This window comes from Cetorhinus maximus, chromosome 13, assembly GCF_964194155.1.
Source record: "Cetorhinus maximus chromosome 13, sCetMax3.hap1.1, whole genome shotgun sequence".
NCBI lineage: Eukaryota > Metazoa > Chordata > Chondrichthyes > Lamniformes > Cetorhinidae > Cetorhinus > Cetorhinus maximus.
In genome coordinates, this window is record NC_135891.1 from 63497179 (window position 1) to 63517064 (window position 19886).

At 40.8% G+C, this 19886-nt stretch overlaps 1 protein-coding gene across 3 annotated transcripts in view; it reads right to left on the reverse strand.

The window, feature by feature from the left end:
* Positions 1 to 19886, reverse strand: part of gnas (GNAS complex locus) — a 357713-nt gene that overhangs the window by 174225 nt on the left and 163602 nt on the right. The window lies entirely within an intron of this gene.

Consider the following 19886-nt stretch of genomic DNA (forward strand, 5'->3'; position numbering starts at 1 on the left):
CATTAGCTGTTTTTCTCTCCAAAGATGCTGTTAGACCTGCTGCATTTTTCCAGAATTTTCTGTTTTTGTTACCACCTTTTGAACCTGGTTTGCTGACTGTGAGCATGCAGGCACACCCCTGGTGAAGACAGAGATTTCATGAAGGAAATCGACCCCATACTATTGTCTCTAGGAGGGCAGTCAAATCAGCCACATATATCCTTAAATCACCACAACCCTAGAAGCATTGGGACCACCAAAGGAAAGTCGCAAGACCGTCAAATTCAGCCTGAAGCCAGCTGAACCACCAACCTCCACAGGCCACATACCCCTTTTATTTCTGTGTGGGGGAAAGTGTATTATTTTCACTTAGATCAGGTTAAATGTACCAAAGATAGCCTCTTTCTTTGTTAAAGCTCAAGAAACGCTGTCTGATTGGTTCATTTATGATCACCATGCGTAAGCAGTTAAACACTGAATTGGCAAGTATATCCTGCTTGATAGCACTGTCGACAACACATTCCATCATTTTGCTGATGATTGAGTAGACATATGAGGCTGTTAATAGATGGATTGGTGTTGTCCTGCTTTTGTTGAACTGGACTTAGCTGGGCAATTTTCCACATTGTCAGGTAGATGCCAGTGTGGTAGCTGCACTGGAACAACTTGGTTAAAGGCACAGCTAGTTCTGGAGCACATGTCTTCAGTACTACAGCTAGGGTGTTGTCAGAGCCCACAGCTTTTGCTGTATCTCAACCTCGGCACAGACCTTGAAGCTAACACTGACTTCCTTCCATCCCCTAATCTTAATGATCTGGCTGCAGACCACATCCTGTCTTTGTTTCAGGTGAACACTGTCTACCACCACTACGAACAAGTATTTTTATATAGCCATACCTGGTATATTTGAAACACTCAAACCAATTTCCAGGTGCCTTAGCCCCAAACACCCTGATGTATATCTGCACATGAATAAACAACTGGCTTGGTCCAAGACTGCTATGCAAACCACAAAATCCAACTGCTGGACTCCCTTTCCTTCTACACCTAAGCTTCAGCTGGTGAAAATTTTACAGCATTGTGTACAATGGTAGCTGCCTCTGATCCAAGTTCCCCATGTCAAAGTCCTATCTTCTTCTCCTTCCTCACCTTTCAGCCCACTGCTACCATCGCCAGCTCCTACAAACCTGTAATTCTTCCCTTCATTTTCAGCAACTTCAGTATTCATTTGAACCCATGCTCGCCTTCCTCTACTATGCTCTGCTCTCTGTTCTCAACTCCCTTTCTACATTAACTCTCCATCCACCTTCCTTGTCCAACCCTATCTGATTTGATCTAGCCATCAAATAGAACAGGCTTTAGGGATATTCCAATCCTGGTGCTGATTTCTGCATCAAGGTACAGGTTGCTGGTAATTGTTTATCAAAGGTATGTGAAGCTGTCGACAACTGCCAGAGTGAGGTTTCCATCAACGCTGATGGAAAGTGGAGTCTCTATGTCCTGGCCCATAACTTTGGTGTTCCTGTCACTGATTGTCAGTCCAAACTCCTTGAAGGCTCTGGAGAACCGATCTACAAGCTATTGCAAGTGAACTTCAGTATCGGTGCCAGTGCTGTGTCATCAGCAAACAACAACTCACAAACACGGACATTTTGCACTTTGGTCTTGCCGTGCAGTCTTGCCAAGTTGAACAGCTCGCCGTCGGCTCTGGCATGCAGATAGACACCTTCATTTGAGTCGCTAAAAGTGAACCATAGCAGCATGGAGAAAAAATGCCAAAGAGAGTTGGGTGCCAGGACGCAGCTCTGCTTTACCCCGCTGCTGATTTTGAAAGCGTCTTTTGTTGCTCCACCGTAACTGACGAAACTGTGCATTTTCTCATGGAAAGAAGAAATGACGCCCAGGAGTCCAGGCAGGCAGTCTATTTTCCGCAGCAGTTTAAAGAGTCCGTCTCTGCTGACAAGATCGAAGGCCTTGGTGAAGTCTATGAGAAATGTAGAGTGGTCTGCGCTGTTCACAGCACTTTTCCTGTAACTGTCAAACTGTCGATCTGCCAGCTCTGAACTCGCACTGAGACTCAGGGTGGATGCGTGATGACAGGGTCTACAATCCGGCAGAGTAATGCGAGCCAAGGACGCAGCTGTCACGTCAAAGTTGAGAAGTCAAGTGTGGGCCAACAGAAAACTAACTGAAATAAAAGCTCTGTGTACCAGATTTGTGTTCTCAGCACCTTCTTTACAGTAGTGATGCATGGACAACTTATGCAAGCCAAGAAAAGTAACTGAACCATTTCCACCTCTGCTGCCTCAGACGAATATTGGGCATCTCCTGGCAAGTCGGGATGCCAAATATGGAAGTACACCAGCAAACAGGGATCCCCATCATGTTTGCCCTCGAGGCAGCGGTGACTCCACTGACTGGGTCACGTGAGCTGAATTGACGGCTGCATTCCCAAAGACATGCTTGATGGTGAGCTTGTTATCAGCACAAGACCAACAGGTTGCCCATCCATGATACAAGTCTGCAAACAAGATTTCAACCTGACCGTGATCAGTGTCGATGCATGGGAAGCCATTGCTCCTGAACAGAGTGCCTGGAGACAAGCAGTCAGGAAGGGCATGGAAAAAAAAAAGACAAAGGAAATGGCCAGATGGTGGAAAAAGAGAGCCTGCTGGAAGGAACTGCCACTTACAAATCAACCTCTAGAGCCACAACAGACGATGTTCAATATGGTAGTGACATACAACCCGGGCGCAGTCCATTTTCTCCCAAGATGGACGGATGCCAATAAATAGGGATATTACAATTGCCAAGAACATGCACTCCTAATTCATTCTGCATTTCCATACCCAAAATCTCCATCTACACCTAATTTCCAAACCTGTGAAGAAAAAAGCCTCAAAATTTCCCCTCGTGTCCTTTGATTTCCTACACCTCTGGCCTGCCACCTGCAAGGGCAATGACATCTCACACGTTTTCTCTAATCCTGACTAGGCTCCAACTTCACCTCCACTGTCTGCCTCAGATCCCAGCATTCACCAATTAGAATAGCCACCTCCATAATTTCATTTCAGCAGGCCATAAACTCAGGTGCTATTTGGACTTTTCTGTTCAACTGAGATTACAATAGTTCTGGTTGGATTGCCTCAAATTGTACCTTCCCTCTCTCTTCCCAGTTAAAATCACATGCTACTCCAACATTATTGAGAGCAAAAACAAATTCAAATTTATTTTCTCAGTAAATGAATCCTCTGACCTCAGCCCCACCTCAACCTTCAGGGGCAACGTTAAGAATGTACAATTAGTGCAATCATAAAGGGCCCAAGCAGATCCAGTGAAAGGATACCCAAGCAAATGCTAACAGCCAACTTCTGATAATTTTGTCAATTTTTTTTTGTATTAGTTATTGCAAGCATGCAATAGCTATCGTATATGCGTGGATCTGACATCAGATTAAGTAGGTGGTATTAAGTATTGTTTATTAAAACACAAGAACCCCAAACTGATCTTTGCATGGGCCCACACAAGGCAAATGCTACTGGAGTTGCAAAATCCAGGAGTAAAGATGTCTTGCTGCAATTGTAGACAGCCTTGGTGAGAGCACACCTGGAGGATTGTGGACAGTTTTGGTCTCCTTATCTGAAGGAGGATATACTTGCGATAGACAGAGTGCAATGGAGGTTCACCAGACTAAGTCCTGGGATGGCAGAATGGTCTTTTGAGGAGAGATTGAGGAAACTGTGCCTGCATTCTCTACAGTTTCAAAGAATGAGAAGTGATCTCATTGAAACTTTATAAAATTCTTACAGGGCATGACAGGGTAGAGGTGGATAGGATGTTTCCCCTGGCTGGTGAGTCTAGAACCAGAGGTCAAAGTCTCAAGCTAAGGGGCAGGTCATTTAAGACTGAGATGAGGAGGAATTTCTTCACTCAGAGGGTGGTGAATCTTTGCAATTCTCTACCCAGAGGGCTTTGGAAGCTCAATCATTGAGCATGTTCAAGGCAGATAGCGATAGATTTCTGGATACGAATGACATCAAAGGATATGGGGATAGTGGGGAAAATGGCATAAAGGTAGGTGGTCAGCCATGATCTATTTGAATGGCAGAGCAGGCTCGAAGGGTGAATGGCCTACTCCTATGTTCCTCAGTAATACATCTTGGACTTGTGACCAAAATCAAGACCATTAAAATTCCAGTTATTGCCAGCTTTAATGCATCCTGGCTACACATCCACCCCCAACTCTCCTCGTCTCCTAGCTCTCTGATGTGTGCTCCAAACTGTGCCCGCACTTTACCTTCCTTTGCACTTTACCACACCACCACCCCTCCCACCACGTCCACTTTAGCTCATCCATCTCAGCCACAAAACCAATTATCTGTTCCCTCAATCTCTTCCATTCCAACCTCATCTAACTTACACTCCCCACGTCCTTCTGAACAATTAGACCCCTGAAGAAATTTCAATCCTCCAACTAGCGCTTTATCAAAATCCTTAACTTTCTGCTTCAAAATCCAGAGACACTTCATTGCCTTGTAACCACATTACCCTTTCTCTATCCATTTGTTATTCCTTTCAATCTGGCTTTCACCCTACCCACAGTACTGAAACTGCACTGACACAACATTTCTATCATCTCCACATGGAGTTGGAACACTGAATAATTCATACACCTGACATTCAATTGCATTTCTAGTATCAGAATGTTAATTGTCCATCTATTGCATTTAATTGTTGGCAGGTGTTGGGCATTAATTGGGGATTCACTTGAACCCATATAAATAGACAGAACCCATGTTGTTTGTGGGCAAGGAGGTGTTAGCGTGTAACTCTAAATATAAAAGCATGTAAAAATTGGCTCCAGTTCTATCCTTCAATTGGCTTTCTGAAATAGAAAACCTAACTTTGCTTTATAAAACAAGTCTCAAAAGGTTCATAGAAAGCTAAAATGATACAATATGTAGACCCATTGTAATGTCAAAGTTCGTCTGTGGCTCTGGTCAAGCATCTTTTTCCAATCAGCAAGTTACCATGAAAACTTATTTTGGTGCAGTCAACGTGAGGCTAATATTTAGACAGCTCTCTCACTTTTAATTCATTTAAAAGAAAAAAATAAATCCATGTAAGCTATTGTAGTTAGTGATGGAAGTATTTTGAATGTTGCGATGTCAACAGAGCAGCGGTAACATACAGGTTCCTGCAGCTAAGGAAATGGGATTACATGAAACTAGTTTAAATATATAAAATATCCACTCATCATTTTATTACTGTAAATATAACAGTTTGTAACATAGGACTTCAAAGAGCCATGTGTGGCTTTAGTAATGGACCCATCATAATAGTTCATTTCCTGAATGAATTGTCATATATTGAACTGTGGATAGTTTCATGCTCAAAGGACAAATTCTGTATTTTACTAAACTTCAATATTTGTAGTTGAGTATACTTTGAGTTTCATATTTAACAGGCTATGTGTTAATAGAAAAATGAGAGAAAAGGGTGGGGGTGGGGGAAGGAGGGAGGAAAAATGTTTGAAATTGAAGATGGATAGATATGAGCAAAACAGGAAACAAAATCAGATTTAATGGTTAATTGCATTACATTGAAAAATTGATCATACTTCCGCAACAAGGCAAAAGTCAATATTTGATCTCAATAAATTTAAATTAGTTCTGCATTTTACCTGTGGCTCAGTGATAATGCTAAGGAAACAGATAACGCTAAGGAAAGCTTGCACTCCACATTAGGGTAACTCCTCCAGCATCCATGCTGGGAATTTGTTGATCTAATTGAAGAGTTTATTTTCTCACTATTCTGTTAATGCACAGTACCAAAAGTAGGTTTGACAGATCCTTATGCAAGGAAAAGTGCTTTTGTTTGCTTGGGATGATCTCAGTATGAGGTGATAATACCCAAAAGCTGTTGGATGTATAATGGCAACACAGAAACACTGTTCTGTCCTTCAGCTGCAGAGATGGCTGAGATTAAAAATCAGTGTTGACAGCCTCAAAATTTTAGTAAAGGCCAAACCCTGAAGTGCAAATCTATCTCAGTGGTCTAAATCTTGAGACTTCAATGAGCTTTCAAGCTAACTGTTAAAATTAAAATCAAGGGAATCTTCAACTGAACATGTAATTTCTCACCATTTAAAGAAGGGCTGACCATTTTCCTATACAATAGCTAGTTACTCTATGCTGGACTCTCTTCCATCAGTAGCATTTAGGCAGTTTGCAGTGAATGAGCAGAGGTTTTGTAACAACTCCTTCAGTTAAATGCCTTAGGAACTGAATAAGTTGGAAAAATTGTCTTGAATTCTTAATTTTGGCCTCTGGATTCATTTTTTTAAAAATTGGAGTTCATTAGGGTCAGAAAGTTCTGGCTTATTTTAGAACTCCTGGCTCTTAGTCAGTATACAACCTTTCTTTCTAGCTGTTTAGTTTTGAAAGATTATCATATTTAAATGATGATGGTTTAAAACTGTATAGTCCTGTAGAATATGGGATATTAGCTGTTTGACAGAGCAAGAGCTGCGTGGTTCCCCTCTTAGCACTCAAATAAGATAAGATTAAGTGATTTAGGCCATAAAGTAGTCACTTAACACGATCAAAGATTATTACATTCCAGATGACAGCTTTGGTCAGATAGTTCAGTGCTTTCAACTGTGTAACTTTTCAAAACATCAACGCTGTCCAATGTTCATTCTTCCCCAAGTCGCTGATCCTGATTTTTACTCTTGTTATATACTAGTTAATGTTTGGACTGGACCAGTAAAGATCCTATTAACTGTTTCTGAATGATGTTTAGTAAAAATTTTATAAAGGAATAGCATTTTAATTTTATGGATAATTTTTGCTACAGGATCAAAATGAGTTAATTCTGTACTAGGGAATGGAATCTTGTGTAATTCTTGCCATCCACAATGGCCAGGTACATCAGACATTACATCTGAAAAGTACTTCCGATCTCTAGTGGGGATATTACATTCATAATTTTAGGACAGTTTTCCATTGCAAAATAATTTAAAATGACAATTCAAATCAATGATCCAAAATTCAACTTTGTACATATCTGTACACATCTATACCATCTTTAGCTGACCTGCAGTCAAGTTTCAAGGTGCACCATTAATCTTTATTTTTAAACTGCATATAAAGATATATTCGGCCTTCATTTATCAGGTGTAGATCTTTATCCTATACTCGTGCTCTGCCCTGACGTACATCATCCCCAATCGCAAAATATACCTCCAAGCTCCACTAAAATGAACTTTACACTGTCCCCACACAAGCCACCTTGTGGTCTATTTGGAACTGGAGTTTCACTTAATGAAATAATTTTCTGTTTGGAATTTCACCAATAAGACAATACACAGTAATTTTACTTTGCAGCAAGTACAACTCCACCCAACCTAAACTGAATATAAATCTTTGACTCGGAGAAACAGGATGCAATGTTGACTCACTGTCCTACTAAATTTCCTTGCCTTAAAAAAAATCAATACTTTTCAACAAAAATGATGTAAATGCATACAATATCTACTGGAATGTGAAGGAGAAATAAAATCGAGTTCTGATGGAATCTTTCTTCTGAAATTTTCATCTTTTCCTCTGGCACACCTGAAATATACTTTGTTTCATATTTCCAGGAATTTTGGTTTAATTACTTACTTACTACTTTTTATTTCTTTGGGGAGTTTCCACTGGATGATGAGAATTTGTTTTAGTATTCACCTGTGGAAATGAAGGCAAGTCACTTCCCATTTGAATGAAGTTAGTGTTACCACTGCTCCAGTTGAAATTGACTAACTCAATCTATTAAGGATTATCCCTCAGCTTCTCATGGGGTGTTTTCAGCAACATTACAAAACATGCATTTGCCCACTGAAACTCACGAGTGCTAGGTAACCAAGCATCCAAACATCTGACCCACAGGACAACTAGCATTAACGGTTTTTAATGTGCACAATATTTAGAATGCTTTAATCAAAATTGACTAACAGATGCTCCACTGTATAGAATTGTACTAATACTTAAAATAATGAACACCATCATGGAATATACCACATGTACATCACATCAGATATGGGTGTTTGGTGCTGAGTCATTACTACTGTTGTTATTTAACAAAGGATTCAATCCCATAAAGACCCAACTCCTCCTGTAGATATGATTAACAGCAGCTTACTGAATGCCATAACTAGAAAAGCAGGCTTTTGACATAAAATACAACAATCTTTCTCATGAACTTCTGTCTTACTTTGCAATCCAAAATGTATTAGCATTTGAAATTAAAACTTTTAATGAATACTGTTTGGTTTCTTATCAATTTCCCAAGGTCCCCAAAGAGCAAGGCATAAACACAGCAGCACACCTGCAGGAAAGATTATACTGTCACCCACCACCAAGTAACCAAAATAGTAACTGTAATTTTGTCTAAGAGCTCAGAACATCCAATCTCAGGAATAAAATGTAGTATCCATTTTACTTTAAGGCTGAAGAGGAGCAAAGTAGTTTTTAAAAAAAAAAAAATCACAATATAATCTATACACAGGTTGCGAGAACAATGATAGGCCGACTTCAGTTTCCCTCATTAGCTAGTAAATCACAGTTCACAACAGTATTTTTGGTGGCACCAAGTATGTCTGAGTGCACGAGGACCCAACGTAAATCAGCAAGAACAGGAATGATGGGTGAGTGGAACTTAGTGCAGCAGAGTTTTAGCTGAACCAAGATTTACAGAGCATGGAGAATGGGAGGCAGGCCAGGTGAGCACTGGCATGAATGAGGGCTTCAGCAGTAGGTTGGCTGAGAAAGGAGCAGAACGAGCTGATTTTACAGAGGTGAAAGATGACTGCCTTTGTGCAAATACAGTAACTTAGAAAAACCCAGGAGGCATTTTATGATTTTCCTTTCAGTAACTGTAAACCTCAATACCCAAAATTAGTGTTTTAACAAAATATTAAATAGAATACATATTTCAGAATAACATGATTAAGTTTATCCATTCCACTTGTGTCTTTAAATCTATCCATTAACAATTTACTTTAGGCCTCGGAGTAAAGAAACAAATCGTGTTGTGTGGCGCTACCATCATGCTAAATGGGATAGATTTTGAACAGATCTAGCAACTCAAAACTGGGCATCCATGGAGGCGCTTTAGGCCAGCAGAATAGCATTCAACCTCAATCTGTAATCTCATGGTCCGGCATATCGCCCACTCTACCATTATCATCAAGCGAGGGGATCAACCACAGTTCAAAGCTCCTGGGCATGCCAGGAGCAGCACCAGGAATACTGAGAAATGAGGTGTCAACCTGGTGAAGCTACAACAGGGCTACTTGTATGCCAAACAGCGGGAGCAGTTAGCAACAAACATATCTAAGCAATCCCACAGCTAATGGATCAGATCAAAGCTCTGCAGTCCTGACACATCCAGTCGGGAATGGTGGTGGACAATTAAACAACTCACTGGAGGAAGAGACTCCATAAATGCCCCATCCTCAATGATAGGAAAGCCATCACATTAGTGCAAAGGACAAGGCTGGAGTATTTACAATCATCTTCAGCCAGAAGTGCTGGGTGAATGATCCATCTTGACCTTTTCGGAGGTCCCCATCATCACAGATGCCCTGCCTTCAGCCACTTCGCTTCACTCCATGCAGAATCAAGAAATAGCTGAAGGCACTGGATACTGCAAAGGCTATGGAGCCCTGACAACATTCCAGCAATGGTACTGAAGACTTGTGCTCCAGAATGAGCCACACCCTAGCCAAACTGTTCTAGCTACAACACTGGCATCTACCGGACAATGTGGAAAATCGCCCAGGAATATCCGGTCCACAAAAAGCAGGAGAAACACAACCCGGCCAATTACGCCCCATCAGTCTACTCTTGATCAGCAGCAAATTGATGGAAGGTGACATCGACAGTGCTATCAAGTGGCACTTACTCAGCAATAAACTCCTCAGTGACACTCAGTTTGGGTTCTGCCAGGGCCACTCAGCTCCTGACCTCATTACAGCCTCGAAACAAACATGAAGAAAAGAGCTGAACTCCAAAGGTGAGGCGTGAGTGACTGCCTTGTCATCAAGGCAACATTTGACCACGTGTTGCCTTAAGGAACCCAAGTAAAACTGAAGTCAATGGGAAACAGGGGGAAATCTCTCCTGTGGTTGGAGTCATACCTAGCACAAAGGAAGATGGTTGTGGTTGTTGGAGGGCAATCATTTCAGTCCCAGGATATTGCTGCAGAGTTCCTCAGGGTAGTGTCCTACACTAGTTGCCCAACAATCTTCAGCTGCTTCATCAATGCCCTTCCCTCCATCATAAGGTCAGAAGTAGAGATGCTTGCATTTGACTGCACGATGTTCAGCACCATTCGCTACTCTTTAGATACTGAAGCAGTCTATGTCCATGTGCAGCAAGACCTGGACAATAGTTAGGCTTGGGCTGAGAAGTGGCAATTAACAATTAACACGAGAGAATCTAATCATCTCCCCATGACACCCAATGATATTACCATTGCTGAATCCCCCACTATCAACATCCTGTGGATGACCATTGACCAGAAGCTGAAATGGTCCAGCCATTTAAATACTGTGGCTACAAGAACAGGTTAGAGGCTGGGAATTCTGCAAAGAGTAACTCACCTCCTGACTCCCCAAAGCCTGCCCACCATCTACAAGGCACAAGCCAGGAAACTGATGGAGTACTCTTCACTTGGCTGGATGGGTGCAGTTCCAATAACAATCAAGCAACTTGAGACCATCCAGGACAAAGCAGCCCACTTGATTGGCACCCCATCCACCACCTTCAACATTCACCCCTCCACCACCTACACGCAATGGCAGCAGTGTGTACTATCTACAGAAGCACTGTAGCAACTCACCAAGGCTCATTCGACAGCACCTTCCAAACCCACAACCTCTCCCTCCTAGAAGGTTAAGGGCAGCAGATGCATGAGAACACCACTACTTGCAAGTTCCCCTCCAAGCCACATATCATCCTGACTTGGAACTACACTGCTGCTCCTTCACTGTCACTGGGTCAAAATCCTGGAATTCCCTTCCTAACAGCATTATGGGTGTACATACACCCATACACATGGACTGCAGATGGCTCACCACAACCTTCTCGTGGGCAATTTGGGATGGGCAATAAATGCTGGCCTAGCCAGTGAGGCCCACATCCTGTGAATGAATTTTAAAAAAAGACAGAGAAGCATAAAGTTAGGATAAACTGGATAGATGAGACAGGGATAGAAATAGCATTAAGATGATGTCAGGCACATACATGTAAGATAGCATATTCCCTGACTTACCATCAAGATCAATGGAAACATTATATATTAAACCATTATGCTTGCATACACTTCCAGTCAACCTTTTCCATTATAAGAAAAACTCGTGTATGCCATCAGTTGAATGTCAGTAACATTATTTGCAATTTTTGATATTCATAAAACAGCAAATCACAACTTAATAGATAATTTATAAATCAAATGCAAGAAAAGTGGGGAGGTCTACAGGAGGACGGGACTTGTATTTATATGATGCCTTTGATAGCTTCTGGACATACTTAAGTGCTTTACATCGAACAAAGTACTTTTGAAGTGTAATTACTTATATAATGGAAGGAAATGCAGCAGCTAATTTGTGCCCAGCAAGGTTCCACAAACAGCAATTAAATAAATAGTTAGATCATGTGTTTTCGATGTTGGATGAGGGATAAGTTTTGCCCAGGACACTAGAAAAACTCTGCTATTCTTCTTAGAACAGTACCATGGTATCTTAATGTCCAGAAGAGGGCAGACAGGGCCCTCAGTTTAATGTCTCATCTGAAAGACTGCAACAACAACTGGTAAAATAGGCAAGAGACTATAATGGACGTAAACATATTGAAAAAATGCCAAGAAATGGATTAAACTGACAATATTATTTGTGTCTCAATACCTATATGTTTTCCATCACTGCTTTATGTCTTCATGAGAAGGTCATGCAAGTCCTTGTGATCCAATACTGTTGCGTGAAGTGACACTAAGAAGCTACAGTTTCGAAAAAGTATCTGCATGTACAATATCTTGAAACTTTTATAAGAAAGCATTCACAGGACTTGCGCGTCATAAGTTCTTCCCTCTTCCACTCGTGTGAATTAACAGAAAATTACTGTGAAATTCATTTTATTTGCATAAATTCTGACTTTTGCCTCCCTAGGTGGTTTCCATGAAATAACAACGCAAGTACTATATATTCAAGAGCTATTCACAGCATGTTACGTGACTTACTTTAAACAATGTGAAATTTCAAAATCTGATAAACATTTAACGTACATTGTTCCTGCAGCTGCCTTTCTTAAATTTGTTTAACGAGAACTCAAATTGAATTATTCATATAAACAAAGCAGGTAGCAAAAAAGGAATAACAGTACCATTATTCAAGTTTGCAGGGAGGTTCTGAACATGGGTTCTTAATTTTAAAAGATGTTTCCTGAAAATTCTGATTAAATAGAAGTCTTGTTTCAGAGCAATTTGGTGAAGGGAAAATGCAAGAAAAAGAAAATGAAGAATAGTTTAGGTTATTTCAAAACCTAAATATTTAGACAATAAAGATTCCTAAATGTTATGTAATTTAAGTGTTTATTTCTCTACTTGCAGTGGATAAGTAAAGACCATTCCAAAAATAATCTGGGTAGATCTTTCAGGAAGAAGTTTGGAAACAAGATTATAACAGATGTGCTGCCAGATCTAGTTATCCTTTTGTAATTGCGTAACCTTCGGCTTAACAGAAGCAAAGACGTGGGAGATTAACAAGTGTCTGCAAAAAGTACAATGTGTCAACCAACCTGAAAGGTTGAGGAAAGATCTTCCCAAAAATATCAAAAGGAAGTTTGTTGTAAACTTATTTCAGATCTTCTGGCTGGAAAAATTGCATTAAACTGAATTATCCACTGAATTATTCTTTGATGGAATGCCAGTACATAATTTTAAAATCAGCACACTTTCTGGTCTTGGATGTTGAATCTGGCTTCCACTGGCAAGTCATTCAGGCACTGTGTACTTTCCATGGCTCAGCTGCTGTCGTGCAAAAGCAACCATGATAGGAAAAGAACTCAAGAGGGAAGACTACACTTGTACATGTTCTATGAACTAGTTCTTAGCCTTAAAACACAAGTCACCTATCTGCCTTTTTTGGTTACAGTTAGTGAATGACCAGGGTAGGGACATAACTCTGAGGAGTGAGAGTAGAGACAAGTGTTAGTTTACGCACAAAAAAAAGCTAAACACCATATGGCCAGCTTCATGTGGAAAGTGTGTATATACACTGTGGCCTCTCCAGTCTGGAAATCTATTGTATAGAAACATCTGCTGCCCGCAAACTTTTTGAGCAGAATTATCTATTCCCTCGACATCGTTGGCTTCATTTCAGTACAGTACTTTGGGAGCAGAAACATAGAAGACTGGTGAGGTTACAGTGTATATCAAAGTTTGCAGTTAGGAAGCACATCAAGGTTTGTGGGTGGGAACAATAAATTACAAAAGGGGCTAAGTGACAGATAGGAACACATGACTTAGGAGCAGGAGTAGGCCATTCAGCCCTTCAAGCCCGCTCCACCATTCAATAAGATCATGGCTGATCTGGTTGTCTCTCAACTCCATTTTGCTGTCTGCCCCCCAAAACCCTTTACTCCCTTGCTTATCAAAAACGTGTCTAACTCTGCCTTGAATAAACTAAATCATCCAGCCTCCACTGCTTTCTGGGGAAGAGAATTCCACATACTAATGCCCCTAGAGAGAAAAAGATTCTCATCTCCACCTTAAACGGTAGACCTCTTATTCTTAAACTGTGTCCCCTGGTTCTAATCTCTCCCACATAAAACTATGACAAATAGAATTCAATGTGAGGAAGTAAAAAAATCAATCATTAGATCCGTGAAAGATAAATCTGAATATTTTCTTGACAGTGAGACACAAGATGTGGAAAAGCAAAGGATTTAGATGTCCATGTACACGAAATGACTAGAAGCTAGTGCACCTGCCCAAAAAAAGATTGTTAGCCTTTATCACAAAGGAGTTTGAATACAAAAGTGATATTTCAGGTGTACAGAGAATTAGATCCCAAGAACTGCATTCAGTTTTGGGCCCCAAACCTCAAGAAAGATTTAGTGCCCTTGGAGGGGGTACATTACAAATGAATCAGAATGATGCCAGGGCTCAAAGGGTTAAAATACAAGGATGGGCTGCATAAACTTGTTTGTATTTCAAGTTTAGATGGTTGAGGGATGACCCAACCAAGATGTCTAAAATAATTAAGATTGATAGGATACAAATAAACAATATCCTCTTTTGGGGGAAATCCAGTGCAATGGAGAATGATCTTAAAATCAGAGTTGGGCAATCTGAGATGCAATTTGGGATGAAACGAGTGAACGTTTTATCAGAAAAGAGGTTTGCGGATATCTGGCAGACTTGTCCTCAAAAGGTCGTGGATGCTTGGTTAGTTGGAATTTGCAAGACAGAAATCGATCGATTTTTAAGGGATACGGTGCAAAGCAAGTAAATGGAGATGATCAACAATGACCCAGTGAATGGCAGAAAATACAGAGGTGAATAGTCTATTCCTGCTCCTACACTCCTAAACATCTCTTCCACTTCTCCTTTTTGATATGTTGCCTTTCATTTTAATAAGTGGTGCACTGATGGGCTGAATTCAAGTGTTCAGTACACCATTTCCAATGATGATTCTTGTATCAATTACAGTCCAGTACAAAAGAACATCTGGATAGATCACTATGTATTTGCCAGCTTCAGTGGAGGCAATTTTCCAATCAAAAGTTGTTACTCTTCAACTAGAATTCTACACTGCATGAAATTTAAGCATAGTATTTCATCTGGCAGCTTTGTGTTTTTTTGAAAAAACACGCTCTCGTTATTTGCCACTGAGAAGTTACAGAATAATACTGTGGCAATTTTAAAACAAATTCTGCTCTCCCATCCCCAACTCAACTGACATTCAACCTCTCCTTAGTTAGTTGTAACTCTCCACTCCCTGTCTGTTGGATGGAGTGTTCCACATTAGCAGGCATGGAATGGAATCTGTCACATGGACTATTTCCACCTTGTAAGCACACCACTAGCTGGCTCTTTGTTCGTCTGCACTTAAGGCATTTACATAGGGCTATATGAGATATGTGGCACAGAAATAGGCCCAACCAATCCATGTCAGTGTTTATGCCCCAGTCAAGCCTCCACCCATCTTTCTTCATCTAAATCTACCATTGAAATCATGTATTGCCTTGTCTATCAAATGCTTGTCTTGCTTCCCCTTAAATTAATCTATACTGTTTGTTTCAATCAATCCCCTCCAGCAGCAAGTTCCACATTCTTACCATTCATGGGTAAAAAACTTTCTTCTGAATTCCCAACTGGGTTTCTTGGTTACTATCTCATTTCAATGGTGCCTAATTATGCTCTTTTCCCACAAAAGGAAACATTCTCTCTGTATCCGCTCTATCAAAACCTTCCATAATTTTAAAGACCTCTGTTAGGTCATCCCTCAGCTTTCCTTTTTCAAGAGAATAGACACGCAGCCTGGCCATCCTTTCCTGATATGTATACCCATGCATTCCTGATATCATCCTGGTAAATCATCTTCTCTTTGCCCCCTCTGGTGCCTCTATATCCCTTTGGTGACCAGAACTGCACACAGTCCTCTAAATGTGGTCTAACCAAGGATTGATACAGGTTCAGCATAACTTCCCTTTTCAATTCTAGCCCTCTAGAAACAAAACCTAGTGCTTGTTTTTTTTTAAAATGGCCTTTCTAACCTGTGGCACAACCTTTAGTGATAGGTGTATTTGCACACCGAGATTCCTTTGTTGTCCTGCCCCACCTAGACTTGTGCCTTCCAAGTAAAAAGTGATCTCCCTATTCTTCCTATCAAAATGTATGACCTCACATTATTTCTGTGCTGAACTTCATTAGCCAATTATTTGTCCATTATACATTAATGTCTTCCTGTAATTTGTTTCAGTGCTCCTCAATATTGACTATCCCCACCATCACCCTGAGAAAGTAGGCACTTGGATAAGAAATGGACTGAGTGACAGGAAACAGAGAGTAGTGATAAATGGTTGTTTTTCAGATTGGAGGAAGGTTTGTAGTGGGGTTCCCCAGGGAACCCCTGCTCTTCTTGATATATATATTTATGACCTAGACTGTGGTGTACAGGGCATGATTTTTAAATTTGCGGATGATAGGAAGATTGGAAATGTCATCAACTATGATGGGGATAGTCTTGAACTTCAAAAGGACATGTTGGGTAATTGGGCAGGCAAGTGGCAGCTGAAGTTCAATACAGAGAAGTCTGAGGTGATTCTTTTTGGCAGGAAAAATATGGTGAAACAGTATAAAGGGAGAGCCTCTAAAGGAGGTGCAGGAACAGAGGGACCTCGGTGTATTCGTACATAGGTCATTGAAGATGGAAGGCACGTTCAGAGAGCAGTTAATAAAGTATACAGTATCTTAGGCTTTATTAATAGGGGCATTAAGTGCAAGAGTAAGAAGGTCATGTTGAACTTGTATAAGACAGTTAAGCCTCATCTAGATTACTGCGTCCAGTTCCGGGCGCCATACTGGAGGAAGAATGTGAAAGTATTAGAAAGAGTACAGAGAGGGTTCACAAGAATGATTCCAGGGATAAAGAACTGTAGCTATGAGGACAGATTGGAGAGGCTGGGACTCTTTCCCTTGGAGAAAAGGCAGCTAAAAGGGGACTTGTTAGAGGTATTCAAGATCCTGAAGGGTATGCACAGGGTAAATAGTAAGAAACTGTTCCCACTCAAGAGAGCATAAAGGAGAGGGGGCACAGATTCAAAATAATTGGCAAAAGGAGTAAAGGTGAGAGGAAAAATTTTTTCATCTATGTTGGAGTCTGGAACAAACTTCATGAAAGGGTGGTGGAGGCAGGTTTTATTGAGGTACTCAAAAGGGAATTGAATTGCTACCTGAAAAGAATGAATGTGCAAGGTTACGCGGATAAGGATGGGGAGTGGAGCTAGGTGGAATGGTCTTTCAGAGAGCCAGTGCAGACTCGATGGACTGAATATCCTCCTTCTGCACTGTAAAGATAATGAGATACCGTGATCACCCTCAAGTTGGTGTCATCTGCAAATTTGGAAATTATGTTTTTGATTCCAAAGTCCAAATAGAATAAAAAGCTATGGTAAACAAAAACAGAATTACCTGGAAAAACTCAGCAGGTCTGGCAGCATCGGCGGAGAAGAAAAGAGTTGATGTTTTGAGTCCTCGTGACCCTTCAACAGAACTGTTCAGTTCTGTTGAAGGGTCACGAGGACTCGAAACGTCAACTCTTTTCTTCTCCGCCGATGCTGCCAGACCTGCTGAGTTTTTCCAGGTAATTCTGTTTTTGTTTTGGATTTCCAGCATGCGCAGTTTTTTGTTTTTAAAAAGCTATGGTAGTTTGGAAAGAAGTGAAAGGTGTTAAACAAAATTATCTGCTGCACTTTATTATGATAATTAAGTAGAAATAAGTGATAGATCAATAAATGCCTATTTACAGGAATAAAGATACTAATTACTGCTTGAGAAGAAAATAACTGGATATAACCTAAAAGCACACGGTTTTCACTGCAGAAAAAGGTTACTGTACAAGAACAGGCAAAACACAAATCTGACAAACGGACAGAGATTTAATGTCCTGGCAAACCCATCACCGCACCCCCCCCACCCCACTGCACCACACTAACCTTCCCCAAGATCCCCTCAGAGATCGCAGTTTAAAAATCTATCTGCAATTTTGGCAGGGTAAAGAGTAAACAAAGAGACAAATTGTTTCCTGGAAAAATCTTTCAACTAGAACTTTTCAGTGAAATCCTCATAATTTGTTCAATTCCTTCATCCTATATACTGCCATTTTAATTTTTCAATTGAGCTAACTACAGCATACAGTAGCAAAGAACTACAAATATTTAGTAAACACTGTATAAAATAAATGTATGAGAGTTAAATAGTGCTCCTATTCTGTGATTTAGAAACTGAATCTCCTGATTAAACTACAAGCTTGTAACTTTATCCCATGAGTATTTATATGGTATTCTCCATACATAAAATTGGTGCGCAGGCAAGACTTCTAAACTCATTTAATCTCCAAAAATATACTGCAATTCTGATTAATAACTGTACATAGACTAAATTTCAAGGCAAGTCAACTTACAAGCAACAGCGTTGAGAATATTATCAATAAATTTAAGATTTTAATTTAAAAATTCATACCCTACCCATAAATGTTTACTAGCTTGGCATTCCCATAAAAATATTTGTGTGCTCCACTGAATCTATGCAGTCAGTATTTTTTCACAACTTGCATTTTGATCAAACCCAAATAATGATTTCATGTTTTTAACGGGAATATTTTGTATAATAATTAGAATCTACAAAGAAAACAGATATTAGTGCAGATGACCTAAAGCTTAGTCAGAGGTGGTGGCATAGTGGTATTGTCAATGGACTAATATACCAGAGACCCATGATAATGCTCTGGGGGCTTGAGTTTGAATCCCACCATGGCAAATGGTGAAATTTGAATTCAATAAAAATCTGGAATCAAAAGTCTGATGATGACCATGATTGTGGTAAAAACACACCTGGTTCACTAATGCCCTTTAGGGAAGGAAATTTGCCGACCTTACCTGGTCTGGCCTACATGTGACTCCAGACCCACAGCAATGTGGTCGACACTTAAATGCCCTCTCAACAAGGGCAATTAGGGGGATGGGCAATATCCAGCAAAGCCCACATCCCATGGATGAATATTTTTTAAAAAGATAGGTTTTAATGAGTGTCCTAAAAGGGGGAGAAAGAGGCAGAGAGGCACAAATTCTTAGGGAGGGGATTCCAGAACTTAGGGCCTTAGCAGCTGAAGGTATAGCAACCAATGGTGGAGTAATTAAAATCAGGGATGCTCAAGAGGCCAGATTTAGAGGAGCACCGACATCCGAGTTGTAGGACTGAAGATTACAGTGATAGGAAAACAATACTGACACTGTTGAAATTGAGGCATTGCTTAACTGGGAGCTAATGTAGATCAGTTAACAGGCAGCAGAGTTTGCAATGACTTCAAGTTTACAGAGGGTAGAATGTGGGAGGCCAGCCAGGAGTGCATTGGGATATTTAGAAGTACCAAAGGCATGGATGAGGGTTTCAGCAGCAGATGAGCTGATGCAGGGGCAGAGTTGGATTGTGTCACAAGAGGTATAAATAGGTAGTCAAGTGAGGCTGTGGATTTGTGGTTGGAAGCCCATTTTGGGGTCAAATATGACACCAAGGTTACGAACAGTCTAGTTAAGTCTCAGGAAGCTGCCAGGGCGAGGGATGGAGTTAGTGGTCAGAGAGCAGATTTTGTGGCGGGGACAAAGGCAATGAATTCAGTCTTCCCAATATTTATCTGGAGGAAATTCCTGCTCATCCAGTACTGGATGTCAGACTGCTGTGGAGGAGTTGGGTAAGGTAGTGATGAGGTAGAATTGGATGGAGTCAACTGTGTTGACTCTGTTTTCAGGTGATGTTGCTGAGGGGCTAGACATCAATAAGAAAATGGAGAGGGCCAACAGAGGTAATACTACAGGAAAGGGAAAAGAAGCCATTCCAGTGATTCTCTGGCTATGGTCGGACAGATAAGAATGGAATCAGGCAATTGCACCCACCCAGCTTGAGGATGGTGGAGGCTTTGGAGGAAGATGGTGTGGCCAACCATGCCAAAGATTGCATTCAGGCCAGAAAGGACAAGACTCAGTTTTATCCCTCCACCTCCTTCTTCCTTTGCGCTCATGTCTTTAGGCAGGAATCCTCCTCCACCCCTCTTCACATACCCTTCATCCGTCTCCAATCCCCTC